Here is a 20295-nt window from a genome sequence, read left to right as displayed (position 1 = left end):
ATTGCAGCCTTTTCTAACAGGATCCTCTGCAGTAAAGTTCCTTTATTTATTTTTTCTATTTTTTTTTAAAAAAAGCCTCCAGTGTTCCTAATGACACCACTTTTGGATAGCCTTGATTTGTGTCCAAAAATATGAACTTTGTCAGCTGCCTGCTATGGAGATCAATGTGCATCATTTCTTTTGTTGCTACCCCACAGGGGCCTCACCCATCATGCTCTTGACCTGACAGTTGTATTATAGCTTGGGAGAGACTTTGAGCTTGTTGGATTTAGCTCTCACTGACTTGATCCATAAATTAAACAGCCTTCACCCTGTGTGACCCCATCCTACCTGTTAAACCCAACCACCTTTGTGCAGTTACAAGCCAGAAGGAAAGGAAAAACAAATAAAAAGGAAGTTGTGTTTCAGAGAGACAAAGAACTTAATTAGTAGTGGCTCACTGAACAAATGGATATTTGGAAGGTTAGTTTTAGCTGTTAATGTTTTACTCCTTGCCTGCCTTTCCACAAAGAAAAAAATGTGTGACTTGAACTACAAACACTTCAGGTACATAGAAGCCTAGTGTGCATTGCCATACTTACATAGGAGTTGTTGTCATGTCCATCATGAGTAATACTTGTCCAGTGACAGGAGCTAACTAATTAAAGGTGGGTTCAGGAGGTAAGGGAGAAGATGTTGTGGAGTTCCACCTGGTGGCACTTTTCACTGTCTTAACTTCACCAGTGTAAAGTGCCAGTGTTTTCAGCCTTGTTTGTAGGTGTTATCACCCTTAATTGTTACTTCTCTTATGAAATATCCAGTGGCTGCTCAATTCTGGCAACACTACAATAGACCTAAGAGATTTTGCATTTCCCAGCTATTTCTTTGGGGCTCTTTTTAATTTAGGCCAGTAGTTCCAATGGGTTGAATTCTGTTCAATGATTTTTAGCTCCATTCTGGTAATGTTTTTAGTGGAAACATTTAACTTACACTTAAATGACAATTTAACATAAACTTAATACTGTATAGTGGGCCCTTGGTATCCACTGGGATTTGGCTCCAAAATCCCCCATGGATACCAAAATCTGTGGATTCTCTAGTCCCATTAAATACAATGTTTTAGTAGAATGATGTCCCTTATATAAAATGGCAAAATCAAGGTTTGCTGCTTGGTCCCCCGTCCCCCATCCCCCCCCCCCCCCGGCCAGTATTTTCAAACCATGGATGGTTGAATCCATGGATAAGGAATCTGGATTTAGAGGACCAATTGTAGTTAATTTTCCCCTCTTCTAACAAAAGTCTAATTGAATTTGAGGGATTATCTAAAATTAACTAAATACACTAACCCTTTTCTACTAACTCACTATTTCTGTTGCTGCCAAGAGTTTACATGTAGCCATTGTTATTGTTGTGTGCCTTCAGGTACTTTCAGACTTACGACAACCCTAAAGCAAACCTATCATGGGGTTTTCTTGGCAAGTTTCTTCAGAGGAGATTTGCCATTGCCATCCTCTGAGGCTAAGAGACTATGACTTGCCCAAGGACACCCAGTGGGTTTAACTGCCCACAGAGACGTAGCCAGGATTTTAGGAAGGGGGGGTCCAGACTAAGTGCCACCATTATAATGGGGCTTGGGTGCAGCGGCGCAGCAGCACACACCATTCATTTTTCTAATGGAAGGGGGGGGGTCCGGACCCCAAGATCCCCCCCCCCCCCTTGGCTACGTCCCTGCTGCCCAGGCCACAACCACTGTAGTTTTTAGGAAACAAGGAAATAATAATGAGTATTCTGTTTTGACAGACACATAATTAGGAAAAGGAAAGGAAAAACAAATGCAGAGACTACAGTGTTTCTTTTTACTGTGCATGAGATAGAAGGAACCTTTTTAGTGTATGCTTATACCAGAACTTGGAAGAAGTACTTTTGGGGACTATAGATGGAGCAAACTGTAATCCAAAAAGCTATTTTTTCCTAGTTTGAGCATTATTTCCCATTGATATCAACTACTACCCACACAGAGAAAATGCGTGAGGAGGGCCTTCTCAGTGACTGCTCTCAGGCACTGAAGGTTTGGGGGGAAAGTGAAGTGTAAAGAGAGCAATGCAATAAAATACAATGTAATGAAGGGGGCAAGGGGCATTTTTAGAATAGCTATTTGCATGACAAAAAACAACAACAACAAGTCAAAGGGAGCTAAAGAGGTATACCGGAATCATATTTAGCACCAACTTTGTTTCCTGTGTTGGCTCTGCCATTCAGTTGGTACATTTTGAGAATTAGTGGAGATCGCTGCATGGATTGGTACACTCCCTATATAACTTGCAGCAACTACAGTATATGCATTGAATCAAGTGTAGCTGACGCCAAAACATCCTCCACCTGAAAATGTCATGATTGAGCAGTCGCTGGGTATTTTGTAAGAGAATGCAAGTAACAATTAAGGGTGATGATTTGTACAAGCAGGACTGAAAGCATTAGGTCTTTAAAGTGGTAAGATTAACTAATTAATCACAGATTAGAACTCTTAACTTTAATCTGATTTAATCCATGAAAGGATTTCCAATGCATCAAGGAAGCTACCATGCTGCATGCAAGTTGAGCAAGACTGTTAGCTTAAGTGGCAATCCCAATTCGGTATTTAAATCAGCAACTGCAAACTGAATACCACTAGCAAAATTGCTATGTCATGTCTATTGATTAATACAGGTTCAACTTAGAAAATTTCATTAAGTGTTTATATGTAGTGTTAAATTGTGTGTTTTTAAACAGTTTTAAAGTGGTATATAACTTTTGTATACCGTTTGCATCAGTACCTATGCTGATGGGTTGTTGTTTTGTTTTACTTTTACTATATTTTATCCTGTTGTATAGCAGACCCTTACCTTATGCAGGGATTCTGGTGTGGCAGTGTGCCGGCACACACGCACCATTTATTGTATTGTTGTGCAGCTTCAGCATAAGCTGAAAGCCTCATATAGTGTGCCTGCATATGGCGCAGGTACACTGCAGTTTGTTTGCAGTGGCTATGGCTAGTAGCCAGAAACATTTTAGATTGCATTCATACATTACTAGTACCAACAAGGATTAGTGGGGGAAGCACTTTCCCATGATGTATTCTTTTCAGTGTAGTGTACCAGCATTTGATACAGAAGCTGGAGAAGAGTTGATATTCAGTGCCAAAGACTAATTGATTCTGGTGTGGTATGGGAGGAAGCTGGTTCCTTCCAGTGTCCATTAGTGGTAACGCATGAATTGGTTCACAAATACAATTAATTTTATTGAGGTCAGTTCACATATTTATAAAACGCATAACATTTTAGATTGTCTAATGTTGTTTCATTGTCCATATCCTTTGGTTGCAGGGTAGGAATATAAATGTTTAAACAAACAAATAAATAGTCAAACTGCCAGATATCATATGTTGAGAAATCAAGTGATTTTAATATACTAGATAAAGAAAAGCCAATCTGAAGTCGAAGGCTTTCATGGCTGGCATCCATAGTTGGTTTTTATTGGGGGGATGGAGGGGGGTTGAGGACTATGTTCTAGAAGAGTTTATTCCTGACTCCAGCTCAGACATTAGAAGGGCTGCCAGACCCAGAAAAACCCTTAGGAGTGAAGACAAACAACCACCCAAAGGGTCAAAGGAGTCACAGACAGAATAGGGAGACTGGTGGGGAAACACAGCCTCCAAATGATCTGAAAACTAACCAAAAAAATCCAGCAAATGCTGTGCTCAGCAAAAGACAGGAGAGACACTTTCATGGCTGCCGGAGTTTACCGCATAATGTGCAGCTGTGGACAAGTCTATATAGGGACCACCAAATGTAGTGTTCAGCTATGAATCAAGAAACACAAGAGACACTGCAGACTGTGTCAGCCAGAAAAACCAGAAGTAGCAGAACACTCTATGAACCATCCTGGGCATAAAATACTATTTTATGCCCACCAAAATTCTGGACTGCGCCAACAACTATCAGGTCAGAATGCACAGGAAAGCCATTGAAATCCGCAAACACCTAGACAACTTCAACAGGAAGGAAGAAACCCTTAAAATAAACAAAGTCTGGCTACCAGTCCTTAAAAACACCAAAATCAATGCCCAGCAGAATGCAAATGAAAACCACCCAGGGTCAGGGATTTTCCCAGCAAGCAATGGATCATTAATTAGATACTCTGACACCTTGCCATTGATCAACAGACCAGCACACAGATTAACATGTAAATCACTTCCTCTCAAACAAGGGTCACACAGTTTATGTACCCCACTCTCTTCCATGCTGGCATTCTCTGAAGATGCCAGCCACAGATGCTGCTGAAACGTCAGGAATAAACTCTTCCGGACCATGGCCACATAGCCCAAAAAAACCCACAAAAAAACTATAAAAGCCAGTCTAGCACCATAAGTTCAAGAATCAAGGGTCATCTTGTCCAGCCCCCTGCCATGCAGGAATATACAACTAAAACACTCCTGAAAGATGCCCATCCAACCTTTGCTCAATCTCTAAGGAAGGAGATTCCACCATCCTCCACTGTCTTTTTCATTGTCCATCAGTTCTTACAATAAAGTGGTTTTCTATACTGTTCGGATAGAGTCACTTTTCTTGTAATTTGATGCAAATTACTTTTTGTTTTTGTATCTGGAATAGCAGTAAACACGCTTCCTCCATTTTCTACATGATATACCTTCAGATATTTAAGGATAACTATTATGTCATCTCTCATTCTTCTCTTCTCCAAGCTAAACATGCTCAGTCCATTCATTTTTCATAGGGCTTGGTTTCTAGACCTTTGATTATCTTGGACACCTTTTAATATGTTTCAGCTTGTCAATATCCTTCTTAAACTGTGGTGCCGAGAACTGGACACAGTATTCTGGGTGAGGTGTTGCCAAAGCAGGATGGCACTACTACTTCTCTTGATCTGGAAATTCTGTTGTATGCCGCTTTGATTGTGGTAACAAAAAGCGGGATATAAATTAAAGTTTTATTTATTATTTTATTTATGCTCCTGTCAATGCAGCCCAGAACTTAATTGGTGTTTTTGGTCTCCACACATCACACTCTGTTAACTCATGTTAGTCTGTGGTTGACTAAGACCCTTATGTATATTCATTTCACATGTACTGTTTTCTGGCCAGATGTTACCCATCCTATATTTGTGCATTTCATTTTTCCTAACTAGATGTAGTACTTTAGGCTTGAAGCTAACATGGTTCTTAAATTTAGTGGCTTCTGTCGGAGTTCTGAGTTCAGTGTATCATTGGTGCATTACAGACCGCCGAGAAGCGGCAGTCTGCTGCTGCCGCCAGTTGCAACATCCGGGAACCGCAGCAGCCAAATGGCGCGGTTCCCAGACGCTGCCAAGAAGGAGCGCGAAAATCACGCTCCTTCTTGCGGCCCGGAAGAGACGCCATGAGGCGCTAGTCACACACTCGTGGTATCACTTCTACCGCGTGATATGCGGACACACAGCGTCCGCTACGTCAAAATGGCAGCAGCCGTGTGGAACGGCCACTGCCATTTGTTATGGACTCTGTCTGTAATAGGAGTAGGGGCATCTAGAAGAGATGCCCCTTTTTCAAACTAGGATGTCCTGAGGACGTCCGAAATGGCGGTCTGTAACCTGCCATTCTGTTCAGGCAAATCGTTCTTTGTTTTGTGCAACTACCTTTCCCCCACAGTTTTGGTGATATCAGGCCTGGAGAATGGTTTAATGTCATCTTGGGATACCTTGAGACAATTGTAAGCATTCAGGATATTTTGGAAGCTGTTAGTAAATACAAGATTATTTTGCCATATGTCAAGCTCCCCAGAGCATATCATGTTAAAACAGCAGCTGTGGGCAGCATGCGATCGCATGTGAAGTTTATCTTTCCCCATCCCTATCTCACAGCATGTAACTTGCATTTATTTCTGAACAGATATGCTGCATGAGAGCATATGTCATTGCTTCTGGAGGGAGGAGTATAAGCATCTCTACCAAAAAAGAAGTAGGAAATGATGTTACACAGGGTGGCATGTTAATACTTAGGGCAACAAACAGAGACTGAACAATTAGTTCCAATGTGCTTGATGTCATTTAATCTCTGAGCAGTTTTAGGTGGTTTTATTCCCTCCTGGAAGTAAAGTCTGGATGGAAATTTAAATGAATAAAGCCAGGACATTTATAGTCCTTGTTAATTAAAAGATTCAGGCTCTTGCTGTACTATCCCACTGTTCCCAAGTTAACTATGTACAGGATTGGAGCCTTGATCAACATCCCAGTTGCAAAATGTCTCAGAAAGATGGTCTGAGACTTTTTTACCAAGCAAATATGGGAAAGAAGCTGGACAAGCAGGAGAGGAATCTACAAAATGATGTGCAGGTGAAGAATAGACAGAATCTTGGGGGAACAGTTGCTTGGAACAAACAATTATAGTAAATCAAAGGTGGGGGGGAGAATTAAAAAGGAAAACTGTGTGAATTAACCTCAAACTATTGGATTTGGTTCAAGGATTAGAGTAATACAGTAATCTAATTAGCAGAGAAGAGTTGATCATTTAGAGTGATATTTCATAATGCAAGTATTATTAATTTGTTTTATTAAGTTACGCATCAGTACTTCTGCCCTTTCACAATTAAATTAAGAAAATGTATCATTAATACAGCAGTACAAGCAGTTTAGAAAGTCTTGCAGTTTTGCTCTGAAATAGTTTCCACACACTTTAGTATGGCTTATCCACTAGTAGGAATAGAGACTTAAATACTATGTGGGGTGGTGGTGTTAATGGTTATTTACTGTATGTGACTAACAATTCCTTACGAAACACATAGTTGATCCAACAATAATACATAACAAATAATGTTAGAAAAATAAATTGTGACAGTCAATTGCTTTGAGAGCACAGGCTTGTTTATTTTTGTTCTGATGAGTTTTTCAATCAATTGTTTTTGTTTATTAAACAATCCTTGCAAAAATAAAACAAAATTGAATGGAGGGAGGATACTTGGATGATGATGATGATGATGATGATGATGCACATATGCATTGCAAAATGTCATCCTAGAAGAAGCATTTCCACCTATGTGTAAGAAGGTATCATGTTTTTTCTGTAGTAGTGCCTACCACCTACAGTTTTGGTGAGTTCTTGTATTAAAAGTGCAGTTCTGTACATGTCTGTTGAAAGATAAGTTCCATTGAATTCAAAGGACCTTACCTCCAAATAGGTAGCCGTTAGGTAGCAGACTAAAAGATTTTGCCTGCTTCTATAAGTTTATAAATTTACTTGGAAATAAATCCTACTGTGCTGAGGAGCTTGCTTCCAGATAAGCAGATGTAGAATTGTAACCATGCAGTGCAGTCTGAACTAGAAGGAAGAGGAGAGGAGAGCAGACAATTCCATAGCAGAGTACCATATATTCAGAAGGTCTCTGTTTCAGTCTCTAGTATCTCCAGGTAGCACTAGCAAAGAATTTTGCTTGAAATCCCAGTCAACCAGTACTGGTTAGTAGCAGATGAAACAAATCAATGGCCTGATTTATTATAGACAGTTCTCCCTCCCGACTGTATATGAAATTTACCCTCCTGATTCACAGTGGATCCGTTCTGGACCACCACCACCACCTGTGAATCTGGAAAATCACACGTATCCAAGCCCCACTGATTTCAATGGTGGTGTGCATGCCCTGGGCACATGTGCCATTTTGTCTCTCCCCACTTGCCATCTGTCAATAATTAAGTCCACAGACTCCAAATCTGTGAATTGAGAGGGACAACTGTATTTACTTGGAAGGAAGTTCTATTATATTGAAGGAGGCTTAATGCTTACTAGATGTATTTAGGAGAGCAAAATTAATTAATTGAACATAATTAATTTGATAAACATTGCAGCTTAAATAATGCTTACACACACTAGAAGTCCCCTAACTGTCAAATTGGTTTAAGTTGTTGCTGTTGTAGAGGCTCAAGATGGCCATGTAAATAATATTAGCATTGATTCAATGGCTGACAAAAATGTTGGGACAGTTGGTGAAAGAGCAGGTGGGCAAAGCATCTGTTTTTGAAGTGGCAGTCATAACACCCAGTTGATACCAAGTCCTGGCTTCAGAGAAAAAGAATGAGTATTTGAAACCAGGTGTTGACAATAAATCAATTCCTCCAAGATTTTGACCGACATAGTGGTTTTTGTTTTATTTTGTTTTGATATATGTGTATATATATATAAGAGAGAGAGAGAGAGAGAGAGAGAGAGAATATTCTACTTCACCATTTCAGAGTTATCTTTCTCACAGTGCAGTTGTGTACAGCTCTACACAGAAATATGCCACAATGGATCCAGCATATCTTCAGCCTATAAAAGTTAGGTTAGGATTTCAGGCCAAATGTCACTACAATCACCTAGAAGCATTTTAAATATTCTGAATGTGATGATAATGTATTTTTTTACACATACAACCATTTGGGGGAGAATGAGTAGCTTCCTTATGCTAATTGAGATTATTGTCCCATGCAGCCCAGTGATGCTTACCCTGGTAGTAGCTCTCCAAAGTTTCCATTAGATGTAATCTTTTAAAGTGAGGATGTTGGAGAATAAATCTTCAGAGTGCTAAGCATGAACATTACTACTAGGGAGATTTCCTTCCATATTATTTTGGAGAACTACCTTTTTTTAACTTTCTAAAACTCGTTTCATTTTATTATGTGCACAGTCATTTGAGAATTCCAGATTTCTTCATTGGGCATGTAACAAAAACCAGTTGGGGAAAGGGAATAAGTGAATGGAAAATTAAAACCACTGTGATAAGGTCTTGGTGATGTCTGCCACTCAGTCTGTACTTCAGAAATAATGCAGTTTTATATTGCTTTAATTTCCATGGCTTAATGCTATGGCTCTAGCACCACAACAAACTGCAAATCTCAGAATTCCATAGCATGAAGCCATGGCAGTTAAAGTGATGTCAAGATGCATTATTTCTACAGTGCAGATGCAACCTGTGTGATAGGGTGGAGGGGAAGGAGGAGGCGTATGCGGGCAGTCAAATCGCTGGTGTCCCTAGAATACATAGTTGTACCAGTTTGATACCACTTTAAGTCTCATGGCTATGTCCTCTTGTGTCCTGGGATTTGTGCTTTGGTGAGGGATTTCGAATTCTTTGTTAGAAAGTCTTTGTGTTCTTCCCTAAATTACAGTATTTACAGTACCTGAGAAGAGGGGCTGAGGATTAAAATGCACATTCTAGAATTACTATATGCAGGACTAAACCATGACAGTCAAAGGGATATCAAGCTGTTATAACTACACATAGCCCAGTTAAACTCTCTAGACAGGAACAAAGAAAATCTATGGTTTTAAATTAGTGTCCAGACTGTGAGTGGTGTATTGGTTTGAGCAGTGTACCATGATTCTGTAGAGCAGGGTCTGAATCCCTCCTTGGCCATGAAAACCCACTGAGTGACCTTGGGCAAGTCACACTGTCTCATCCTCAGACGATGACAATGGCAAACCCCCTCTGAAGAAACCTGCTCAGAAAACCCTGTGATAGGTTCGTCTTCCGGACTGGTTTACAATTTGTAAACCGCTTAGGGTGTGCTTAAGTGCACTGATAAGCAGTATAGAAATGTACTTGCTATTGCTATTCTGGTTGTCATAAATCGGAAAGTACTTGAAGGCACACAACACACAACAGTCTGTGAACTGAATACACAGGACTATAGATTTGTTAGTTTCCAGTCCTTTTTTCCAGTTTCCAGTTCTTTTTTTGAGAACAGGATTGCTGATATGAATGTATTTTTACTTTTGCTTTTCCTATGTTAAGTAGTGTGACTGGTAGGGAGAAGACAAGCCCACTTATAAGCAGACCTCAGCCCATGCCGTTGTTGTATCAACAAGAATATTGTGTGCCGCTAATGAGATAGTAATACCTAAGGGAAAGCAGCAACAGGGATTTAGAAGGGAAAGCAACATTTGTTTCAGGCACTGAGAGTACAGTGTCAGCTTACTTGAAAGCTTTGTTCTCAGTTCAAGCTAGAGAAATCTGGCATCTAAGTGGCACATTTGGAAGATACAGAGCCCCTTGATATATGCCAAGGGATTTTTGCCAGAACAGTTCATGATGAGAAAGTCCTCAAATGAGGTACCTTTACAGAACATATCTGCCAGTGAAGATTTCCATGTGTTTTAAGCTACCTGGCTTTCTTAACAGATCATTGAAACGTGTTTATTTTTAAAAGAAGGTTCATAGATGCAGATAAAGGATTGGAGTCATGAAGTGAGTTTTAACAATCAGTCCCTTCCAAAAGCCAAAACCATGAGACCTCATATTTAGTCAGGCGAGCTTGTGGCATTTAATTGGCACCTGAGAAAGGAGGATTTAATGGCTGGGTGTTGTACTTTATTTTTAGTGATAGATTACTTTTTTATTTAAAATGCTTTCAAATTAAGTATTGTTTTAATACCATCATTTGTTTAATTGTGTTTGACACTGTAACGTTTTGTGTTTTTATCTGTACCTATGAATTTCATAAGGTTTTCTTGAGCATGGAAAACTCAATAGGTGATTTTGCCATTTCCTTCCTCTGAATCCTACTCTACAGCACCTGGTATTCTTTGGCAGACCCTCATCCAAATACTAACCAGATCTCACCCTGCCTAGCTTCCAAGATCATATGGGATTCTGTGTCTTATAGAGTAAAAGTATATTCTGTTCATAGAAGTATTTTGTGTGGAGTATTTATTTAAAGTACAAGACCCAGTGTGGTGTAGTGGTTTGAGCACTGGGCTCTAACTATGGAGGCCAAGGTTTAAATCCTTGCTCGGCCATGGAGCCCCTACTCAGAAGATGGCAATGGCAAGCTCCCTCTGAAGAAAGAAAAACCTGTTGTAGGGTCAGCATAAGTTGGAGATAGCTTGATGGCACAACAACAAATTTATTTAAAATAATAATTAGTAGCCTCTTTCAGAAGTTTCTCCCATGGACCTGCCCACTACCAGCTCTGTCTTTTGACCAGTGGAAATTGGTGGCTCCAGTGTCTGTGGGTCAGTGAACTTGTTCTGGCTATTTGTCAGAACTTTAAATAAATTATTAAAAGTACTGTATCTGTTCTGGGAATAGGGTTCAGCACTTTGGAATATCTTCTTTAAACCTCTCTCTAAAACCACTTCCTCCAGAATTTCCCCCCACAAAGCTGAATTCTCTAGAGCAGTGCTATTCCAAGTGGAGGTCTATTGAACAGTGCCATTTGGTTTCTAGGAAAGAAAGAAACATTTATAGTGAATGTGCACAAATCCAATACTCATCAGAAATATATAAATGGTAAAAAATAAATTCCCTATCTCCCACATCAGTCTGATAAGCACTTTTTAAGAGGCTCGGTTCTCTATTTTGTGCTCCAGCCCAGTTTATGTAATGGGGGGTGGCATGCTGTGGGCAGGAGTGAGACCTGCAGAAAAGCTTCACCTACACCCCCTTCCAGCTACATAATTCACTACCTTTTTCTCAATAGAGGCTTTTCACTGGGCATTCTAGTTGGCACGACTTCTCTAAGATCTCAGGTAAGGAGCCTTTCCCATCCCTGCTAATTGCCTCTGATTTTTTTTAGCTGAGAACTGAATTTGAGAACTTCAAAGTAGATGCTGTCCTACTGAGCTATGACCTTTATGTTCCCATAAAAAAAGGACATCAGCTTGTGCAGCTTGTGTCTGTTCTTTTGCCAAAGCAAAAGCCCAAAGTGCTGAAAATGTTTTTTCTTCTGCTAAATGTTTGACTCCTTCTGCAAAAGTTCTTATAACTGGAGTAACATCTCTCTTTCTCTAACACATGTGTGTATATAAACAATCAGAAGAGCCAAGAAGGTTGGTGGTCTCTCTCCTTTCTCTGTGCTTTCTCTGTTCATTGCTGTGTATGTGGGAGACATAGAACATCCCGTGCTGATATATGCACCAGGCACTTACCCTCATTAAAAAATGAGGTCAATACAAACTAAAAAAATACTAAAATACATGTTGCAGGGGTTTGAGTGTTGGACTGGGACTCCAGGAAACCAGAGTTCATATCTTCACTCTCCCATGCAGACCCACTGCTTGACTTTGGGCAAATCACACTTTATCAGTCCCAGAGGAAAACAATGCCAAACTTCCTCAGAATAGATCTTGGCTGGAAAACCTGATGAGAGAGTTGCACTAAGCTGGAGCCAACTGGATGGCAAAGAACAACAAAAGAGAAGCAAGGAAAGAATCCTTAGGAGAAAATAGCTCTTAATGAAGCTATTATATTCATCTCCTTTCCCTCTCCTTTCAGAGTACAGAAAATCAACATGGAAGCAGGAACAGGACACTGAACACATAGGTTCGCAATATCCCATCCCCCTCACTCCCCTTTTGCATACTTCGCTTAACATTCCTCAGCTCCTCTCTCCCATTTTTTTGTATTCTTCCTTTCCCTCACTTTTGATGGGTCCAAATTCTTCATTAGAGTATATAATCCAATTTCCAAGCATCATTATAAAGTGGCAGTAAAGTTTAGAGTCCCTCCACTTACTCGCTAACATTGCTGGCTCTCAAAGAATAAAAGCTGTTTGTGGGTGGAAGTGAGTGGGGTATATACACTGTGTGACTCTGGGTTGGGATGAGTGATTTCCAAGTTAATCTGTGTATTGTTTTGTTGTTGAATGGCAAGGCCTCAGGGTGGGACAATATGCAAAGAGGATTTGTACCCAAGTCACTTCCATGCCAGCATTCTCTGAAGATGTCAGCCACAGATGCTGGTGAAACATCAGAAACAAACTCTTCAAGAACATGGCCACATGACCCAAAAAACTCACAAAAAAAACTATGGATGCCGGCCATGAAAGCCTTTGACTTCACATTATTGTTTCCATCCATCTGTTTAGCCAGGCAGCTTTTCTATACTCCCCCTCCCCCCCCCCCCCCCCCGTGGTTGATGGTAAATTCTTCTCAGGTTTGAATCCATGTTAATGTGCAGTAACCGAAGGAAACAGTTTCTTCTTCACAGTCTAGAAAAGTTATCTTTTCTTCCATAATTCCCCAAACCAGCATAGTCTGTGGTGTGCTGGCAAGGAAACCTTAGATGTTATAGGGTGGTGGTGGTTGTGTTTTTAAAAATAACTTATCTTCCTTTTGCTCATTTTAGCTTGCTGGGGAAGCACTGTCAGACTTCATTATTAGTCTGTCTGCTTTAGCATGTACCAGTATCTTCTTGGTGATTTATAGTGCATAATCAGTGTTAACACCAACGTAAGTACATTTTTCAAGGTGATACCTCATATCTCCTTGCGCAGTACCTTTTTGCTGACCATACAGCAGCAGCTCAGCAGTACCAAAGGCATACTTCCATGGCCAATAAGTGTTTGGAGAGACAACTCTGCCCTGGCACCAACCAGCTCCCTTTGCACTGGGGAAAAGAAGAACCAGATGTTACCCTCCCCCCCCCCCCCCGGTCCATTAAGCATTAGAAGTATTCCCCTTTTGAAACTTTATTTTCTAGCAGACAATCTCAAATTCCATTTTCTGTAGTAATGTTTTTTCAGAGGGCAGACCTAACCATACCTACTCCCTGGAAGTTAATTAAATTGCTGCCAGGAGGGCTTCTATTTTCTTTAAATAGCTGACACATTGGGTTTCCATTATAGGCCATGGGCTGCAAAGATAACTGCTGCCTGGTATAGCATAACACAGACAACGTAATGAATTCCTGATGGCTGACGATTTTAAGGGAGTTGGAGGGGTAGTGTCATTATTTTTGGTGATAAACACCGTTTGTAAGAGGAAATGGTTTGTACAAAAATACATCCTGCAGACTGTTACTGCAGTGAAATTGAAAGTCAGGAACATCAACATCAAATGGGAGGAATACATATTCTGTGACTTGCAAGGCATGCTGTCAGACATACTGTATAAAAGCTAAATATACATAGTTCAATCCCCTTATTAGCTCACTGAGAAAACTCTAACAGCAAGTTGTACATGCTAGGTGGGGAGTGGGGCGGGATTGGGAACCTGTTCAAAACAAGCAACTGCTCAGATCTCAAAACACAGCCATCCAGTGGCAAAACATCTGTTTGCTAGATTTTACACTCTAGACCTGTGTTTTTTTTTCTTTTTGCTATATTAAAAAAAAATCCTAGACAAAAAAACTTAAACAGAAAACTCCTGGAATCACTAGGAGGCTATAAAGTAGGTTTCAGGTCTGTACTCCCTTGAGGCTAATCTATCATATTCCCTTGAGGATAATTTGCTGTTTATATGGACAAAGCAAAAACCCCAGCAGAGCTCAGGGCCAGGCATCTTGCTATATTCCCTGCCTGTTTCTCTTTCTCTTTGGATTCATCTACACTGCATAAATAATGCAGTTTGACATCATTTTTACTATCATGGCTCACTGCTGTGGGATTTGGGATTTGTAGTTTTGTGAGATATTTATTCTTCTCTGTCAGAGATCTGTGATGCCACAACAACCTACAAATCCCAGAATTCCATAGGATGTAGTCATGACAGTTAAAACGGTGTCAAACTAGGTTAATTCTGTGGTGTGACAGCATCCTGAGTCTCCTGAGTAATTAGAGCAAGGGCCTTTTCACACATCACTGTTTTAGTGCTATTATTCCACTTTCAGTACCATGGCAACTATTATGGAATCCTGGGATTTGCAGTTTGAGGAGCAATATTTGGACTACTCAGTCAGGGAGCTCTTGTACCTCACTAAACTAAACACCCCAAAATTCCCCAGAATATTACCATGGCAGTTAAAATGGAATAATAGTGTTATAACAGCATTGTGTGATAAGGCCTCAGGAGTGGCGATTATACAGGCTTCCAGATGTGGTTGGACTGTAATTCCTAGCATATCTCATCATTGGTTATACTGCTGGAACTTGGAGTCCAGCTTCATCAGGAGAGCTGCATAATTCCCACCTGAACATAGAGAAGATGCTATACTGTATATAAAAAGCTGTAGCTACTGTTCTACCATTATTGGTTTCATTCAGTCAATAGTAATTTGTTATAAGCAGAAATTCTAGCTTTTTGACTGACAGAATCAGGAAATCATTATAATGTGGCTTTGCATATGGTCATCACATGAAGCATTCATAAAACAGAGATACTGACCATACTAAAACAGATTAATATGCTGACATGTGAACAAACCTGCTCGCCTGTGCTTGCAAATCATTTGCTTTTCTTGTTGAAATATGAGCAAAAGAGGAAGTCTGTAATTAAACATAATTTTCAATTTTATCCAAAACTGGGAAACTATTGTTTGGACCCTCCCTGGATAACAACTTGTGGCTTTGAGTTGGTTTAATATTTCAATGCATTCTGAAGCTGACAGCCATAGTTTTTGCGTTTAGATGAAATGGAAACCAGTAATTAATTAGAACCTTCCCCATGTATGTGGCCCATGGCAAAGAGAGAAACAAGCAGGGAATTGACTTGTTTTGTTATATGCAGCTCTACCTAACTATTCCAAAGGCTTTTCCAGCTTTCTCTTGCGATATATGGACAGGACGTGCACTTTAATGCCATTTTCCCTTGTAGTTTTGCTAGTTCTTCGTCTTTGTATGTATGCCTTTTTATAGTCTGAGGGGTCCTTTGTTATCAGGACCTAGGACTATGATAACAAGTTTTTCATTTTGCTGCCACACAAAAGAACCATAACTAATGGGGCTAATCTGACTTTTGTGCAAAGAGGAAGAACCCATGAATGTCAGCAACAATACGTCTGCTGCTTGCAACAGCTGTAGGGTCTTCTCCTGGCATCATGCAGACCATGAATAATCCCTATGTGCTTAACAATAAATCCACAAGTAAAGGGAAACAGATCTCTTTCCTGCTTGATCCATGGGGAAATGGGTCTGCTACTCTGAGGTCATATTCTTGAAAGTTGCAAGTGTTCTGTGCTGACTCTCAATGAAATCATATGGCAATTGGTCTTTCCCAGAAGGTGCAAGTTCTTCAGTTTCAAATTCTCTTTGTAAATATTTCAACAGCATATCTTAACACACATACACAGAGCCAAAAACTCTATTTTTGCTTGGTATCGAACCAAGTGGGTCTGTTGAAGGTGGGTTTGTGAGTTGGTGAACAGGAAGAGTCAATATATATGTTATTGTTGCTGTATGCCTTCAAGTCATTTCCATTTTATAGGAAACCTACCACAGAATTTTCTGGGCACAGGGTTTTTGTTAAGAGGGGGTTTGGCTTGCCTTCGCCTTCCTCTCAAGCTGAGTTTAACTTTCCCAATGTCACTCAGTGGGCTTCATTGCTGAATGAGGATTTGAACCCTGATCTACAGAGTCATAGTCCAACACTCAAACCACTACACCAAACTGGCTCTCTTGTGCCTAGGTGTAAATACAGTGGGCACTGGGTATCTTATGGGGTTTGGTTTGAGAAGCCCCATGGATATCAAAATCCATGGATGCTCAGGTCCCATTATATGCAGTGGTGTAGTCAAATGGTGTCCCTTATATAAAGTGGCAAAATCAAGGCTTGCTTTTTCAATTTACACACACACACACACACACACACACACACACACACACTCCATGGATACGGAGGGGGGTGTATCTTATGTGTGAGAGTGTAATATAAGGAACCTTGTTGCTCCCTAATGGAAGAATGTACTAAAATGGATACTATAGGTGGGATACAGGCTGCCAATTTGGGGAGGGCTGCAGCCGCCCCTTTGCCCAACATATTGGGGGCAGGGCAAAGGCCCCAATACGGCACTTTTCGGGACCAGGAAGTTTAGTGTGTTTTCTTCATTTCTTTAGTGGCTATGAAGCATGCAGGTAGATGAAAAGTTGCAGCAATCCACTCATTGCTGTCATGAAATTTTATTATAATTTGCTTAGACATTAATTTAATCAGAAAGCAAGTGGATCTAGCACCCTTAACATTGGTCCGCTTCCACCAGCCTGATTGTTCTGTACATAATATGAATCCAATTCAGTGTGGTCACATGCAGCAAATAATGGAAATCCTTTGTGGCTCAGGTTTCCAAAACTGGTTTTTGAGTGGCTTTCTGAATTGCAGATAATCATCTGAACCCAGTATTAATAGCTTAAGCAGAAATAAAGAAAGGTTATATGGTTAGAGATAAACTGAGAGTAGTGTTTCCAAATCTGAATGTACAAATCCAAAAAAAAAAAAAGAATAAGAAAATAAGTTGTAATATTGTTGTGCATGCAACATTATATAACTATTACTTCAGGATTGAAAAGTTTTCCCTCCAGTTACTGTGACTAGTGAACTTGAAAGTTGTCATTTGCAGCCTGTCATTCCCTTTACTTAATTATCAATTTGTATTATTTTACTCGTAAATTATCCTTTTCCTGTAGGTATGCAGGCATGACGCTTTGTTCATTGGCTTGCTTTATGTGTAAAGCGTTTTCATTTAGGTCATGCTGGGTTAAGTGAAGGTTGATCCTGTATTAAAGACAATGGATTGAAATCTAGTCAATCCTCAGATTTTCATCTAGTCTAACAAATGAATAATCCGTAGTCTTTCCTAAGTAAAACACCTTAATGACTTTTTCCACCTTTTTCATTAATGAGGAGGACCTCTGAAGTAGGCTAAGAAGCTACCATGTATATGTGGCACATACTGTGAGTTAATTGAAATGTCAGGATTAGAGAGTGACATTTTCTTTTGCAATGTCTTCACTGGTGGGGACTCAATCTTGATTCAAGCACTTTTGCTTATCATCATGATATTAAGTCCCCTTCTTTCACTGGGACTTAAAGAAAGCCACAAGCACACCAGGCATAGAACAGAGGCCAGATGTTTTGGATTGCAACTCTCAGTTTTCCTGACCATGGTTGGGGCTAGTTGGTATTGAAAAAATTAAAATACCTGTAGGGCTCCAGGTTGGAAAGGCTGATACAGCGTGATTGGCTTCACTTGCTAAATATACACTTGAATATTATATGCTGGAATATTAGCATAGGAGTGTGCTGATAGAGCCCATTGGAATGTTTTATGTTGGGAGATGATGTTAGGAGATGTGAAGTTCTGGATGAATCCTGGGCCCTTTTCACATTACACAGTTATTGTGCAATGAGTCCACTTTAACTGCCATTATTATATTTATTGTTTTGTTTATTCATATCCCAACTTTCTCTTGATGTAGGGACTCAATGGCCCGTTACAGACGGGCATAAAGTACGGACTGGGTCTGTATTAGGGTTAGAAAGGGGCATCCCTTCCGGACGCCCCTAACCCTAATACAGACCCAGTCCGTACAAAATGGCGGCGCCCGTTCCACACTGGGGCCAGCATCTTTACGTAGCAGATGTGCTGCGTCCGCATGTCGTGCAGTGCATATGACGCTGCGAGTGCACTATTGGTGCCTCATGGCATCATATTCACGCCACGGAAAGAAGCGCCATTTTGGGTCTTCTTTTTGTTCCGAGAGGGAGCTGCGCGGTTTGGCTGCTGCGGCTCCCTCGCGGAGCAACCAGCAGCGGTGCGAGACTGCCCATTTTGGGCGGTCTGTAACGTGCCAAAGTGACTAAAAAAAATTTAAAGCAGTACAAGTTAAAAACAATACACACCTTAAAATGTAGTTTCAGAGTTTAGAAAATTGATTAAACAATTCTAAAAAGTTAAAAAGATTACACATGAAAATTTAAAATGTATTCAAAACTCTATGCAAACCTTAAAATCTAAATTACACACCGTTTAAAGTCCAACCCTTGTCATTTTGAGAAAGCCTGATGGCACAAAGATGTTTTTATCTGCCACCAAAAGGAAAGCAGGGATGGGGCCATCCTGGCCTCACTAGGGGGAGAGTTGCTGAGCCTGGGAGAAGCCACCAAGAAAGCACTCTCTGCTGTTCTCACCAAATGAGAGGTTGGTGGGATCAGGGATGTAGCTGGGGGGGGGGGGTTCCTTGGGGTCCACCCCCCCCTTTCCATTAGATACAATGAATGATGTGTGCTGCTGCGCTGCCGCACCCAAGCCCCATTATAATGGAGGCACTTAGTCTGGACCCCCCCTTCCCAAAATCCTGGCTACGTCCCTGGTGGGATAGAAAGAAGTGTCTAAAGAACTCAATGCTCTAATGATCTCATAAAAGGAGATGCAGTCCTTCAAACACCTTGGACTCAAACTTTATGGGTTTCATGTCACTTCCTATGGAATCTTGTAGCTTGATGATGTGCGAGACCTCTCCTCTGTAGCTTAAAATTTTAAACTGCTCTCCCTAAATTAAAAGTCACAGGATTCTATGGGATGTTGCCATGAGTATTAAAGCATAACCATAGCACTAAAAGTTGTGTAGTATCAAAGGTCTCCCAGTGTTCACTGCGTCAGCATAACTGCACCAGCAAGAGAATAAAATTTGCAGCCACAGTGGTGTAAAGGAAGTATGGCTTTGAAAAAAACACTTTAGAGTACCATATTGTGCCAGCTTTCTTCTAGAAGGGTTATATGAGAAAAAAATTGCAGCCAGTAGTGCAGTGTACCAGCAGGATTACACCCTCTGTCTGCTGTTTTAAAGCCAGTGTGGACTATTTACAAATGCAAGACACTTTTTGGTGCTGCGGCCATCAAGCACAAACATATGTGAGCAGCTAATAAATACTGTTCTCTATTGAATTACTTTGGCAACTACATGCCCTCTGTTGAATTACTTTGAGAAATGGTCATATTTTAAATCAGAAGCCCAGTTATATCAACTCCTTGAAGTCCTGCTTTTGGATAAGTCATCAACAGCTATTTGCCTTGCAGGCACTTGACTGCAGTGGGCATGCTTTCTGCTTGTGGCGAACTGAGACCTAGATTCTGCAAAAATCTGGCTGATGAAATGGAATCCTTTTTTATTACTTTTTGGAATGTTCATTGTAGAATACTATGGCTGGAATGGCACATTTTGTTTGCTCATGAAGTGCACTTTTTGTTTCTGTATTGTTACTCAAAGAACAGGTGGGGGGCCGGGGGAGTCCCCATCAAATGTCAATGTTATTCGAATGTTGGGGAAATCAGCTTTTGCAAGAGGCTTGGGTAACCTCTGGACCATTTGCATCTGTTTATGCCAGTACTAACTGAAGAGGACTGCAGATTTTATGTGAATTAAGAAGTTTTTATTTAGAAAAATGAAGAAAGTGCAATCACACACACTAGATAGCAATTAAAACCAACACAGCATACAGAGCTAACCGAAATGCAAATAGGATAGCAGAGTTTTTAGGGGCTTTCAGGGGGTTATAATTACCTGAGTAGACCACAGAAAGCTGGAGTGAAATGGCTGAGACTGGGAGATGTGGGGGTGACACAGAACATAAGCAGCAGTGTGTGCTGTCTCTGTGCACAG

At 40.5% G+C, this 20295-nt stretch overlaps 1 protein-coding gene across 2 annotated transcripts in view; it reads left to right on the top strand.

Annotated features, from left to right (window-relative positions):
- Positions 1-20295, top strand: part of FRMD4B (FERM domain containing 4B) — a 286248-nt gene that overhangs the window by 189757 nt on the left and 76196 nt on the right. The window lies entirely within an intron of this gene.

The sequence above is a fragment of the Sceloporus occidentalis genome, unplaced genomic scaffold (assembly GCF_023333645.1).
Source record: "Sceloporus occidentalis isolate IW3139 unplaced genomic scaffold, rSceOcc1.0.p SCAF_1, whole genome shotgun sequence".
Classification (NCBI taxonomy): domain Eukaryota; kingdom Metazoa; phylum Chordata; class Lepidosauria; order Squamata; family Phrynosomatidae; genus Sceloporus; species Sceloporus occidentalis.
The sequence above is the reverse complement of the archived record's forward strand: the minus strand, read 5'-3'. Positions and strand labels throughout refer to the sequence as shown.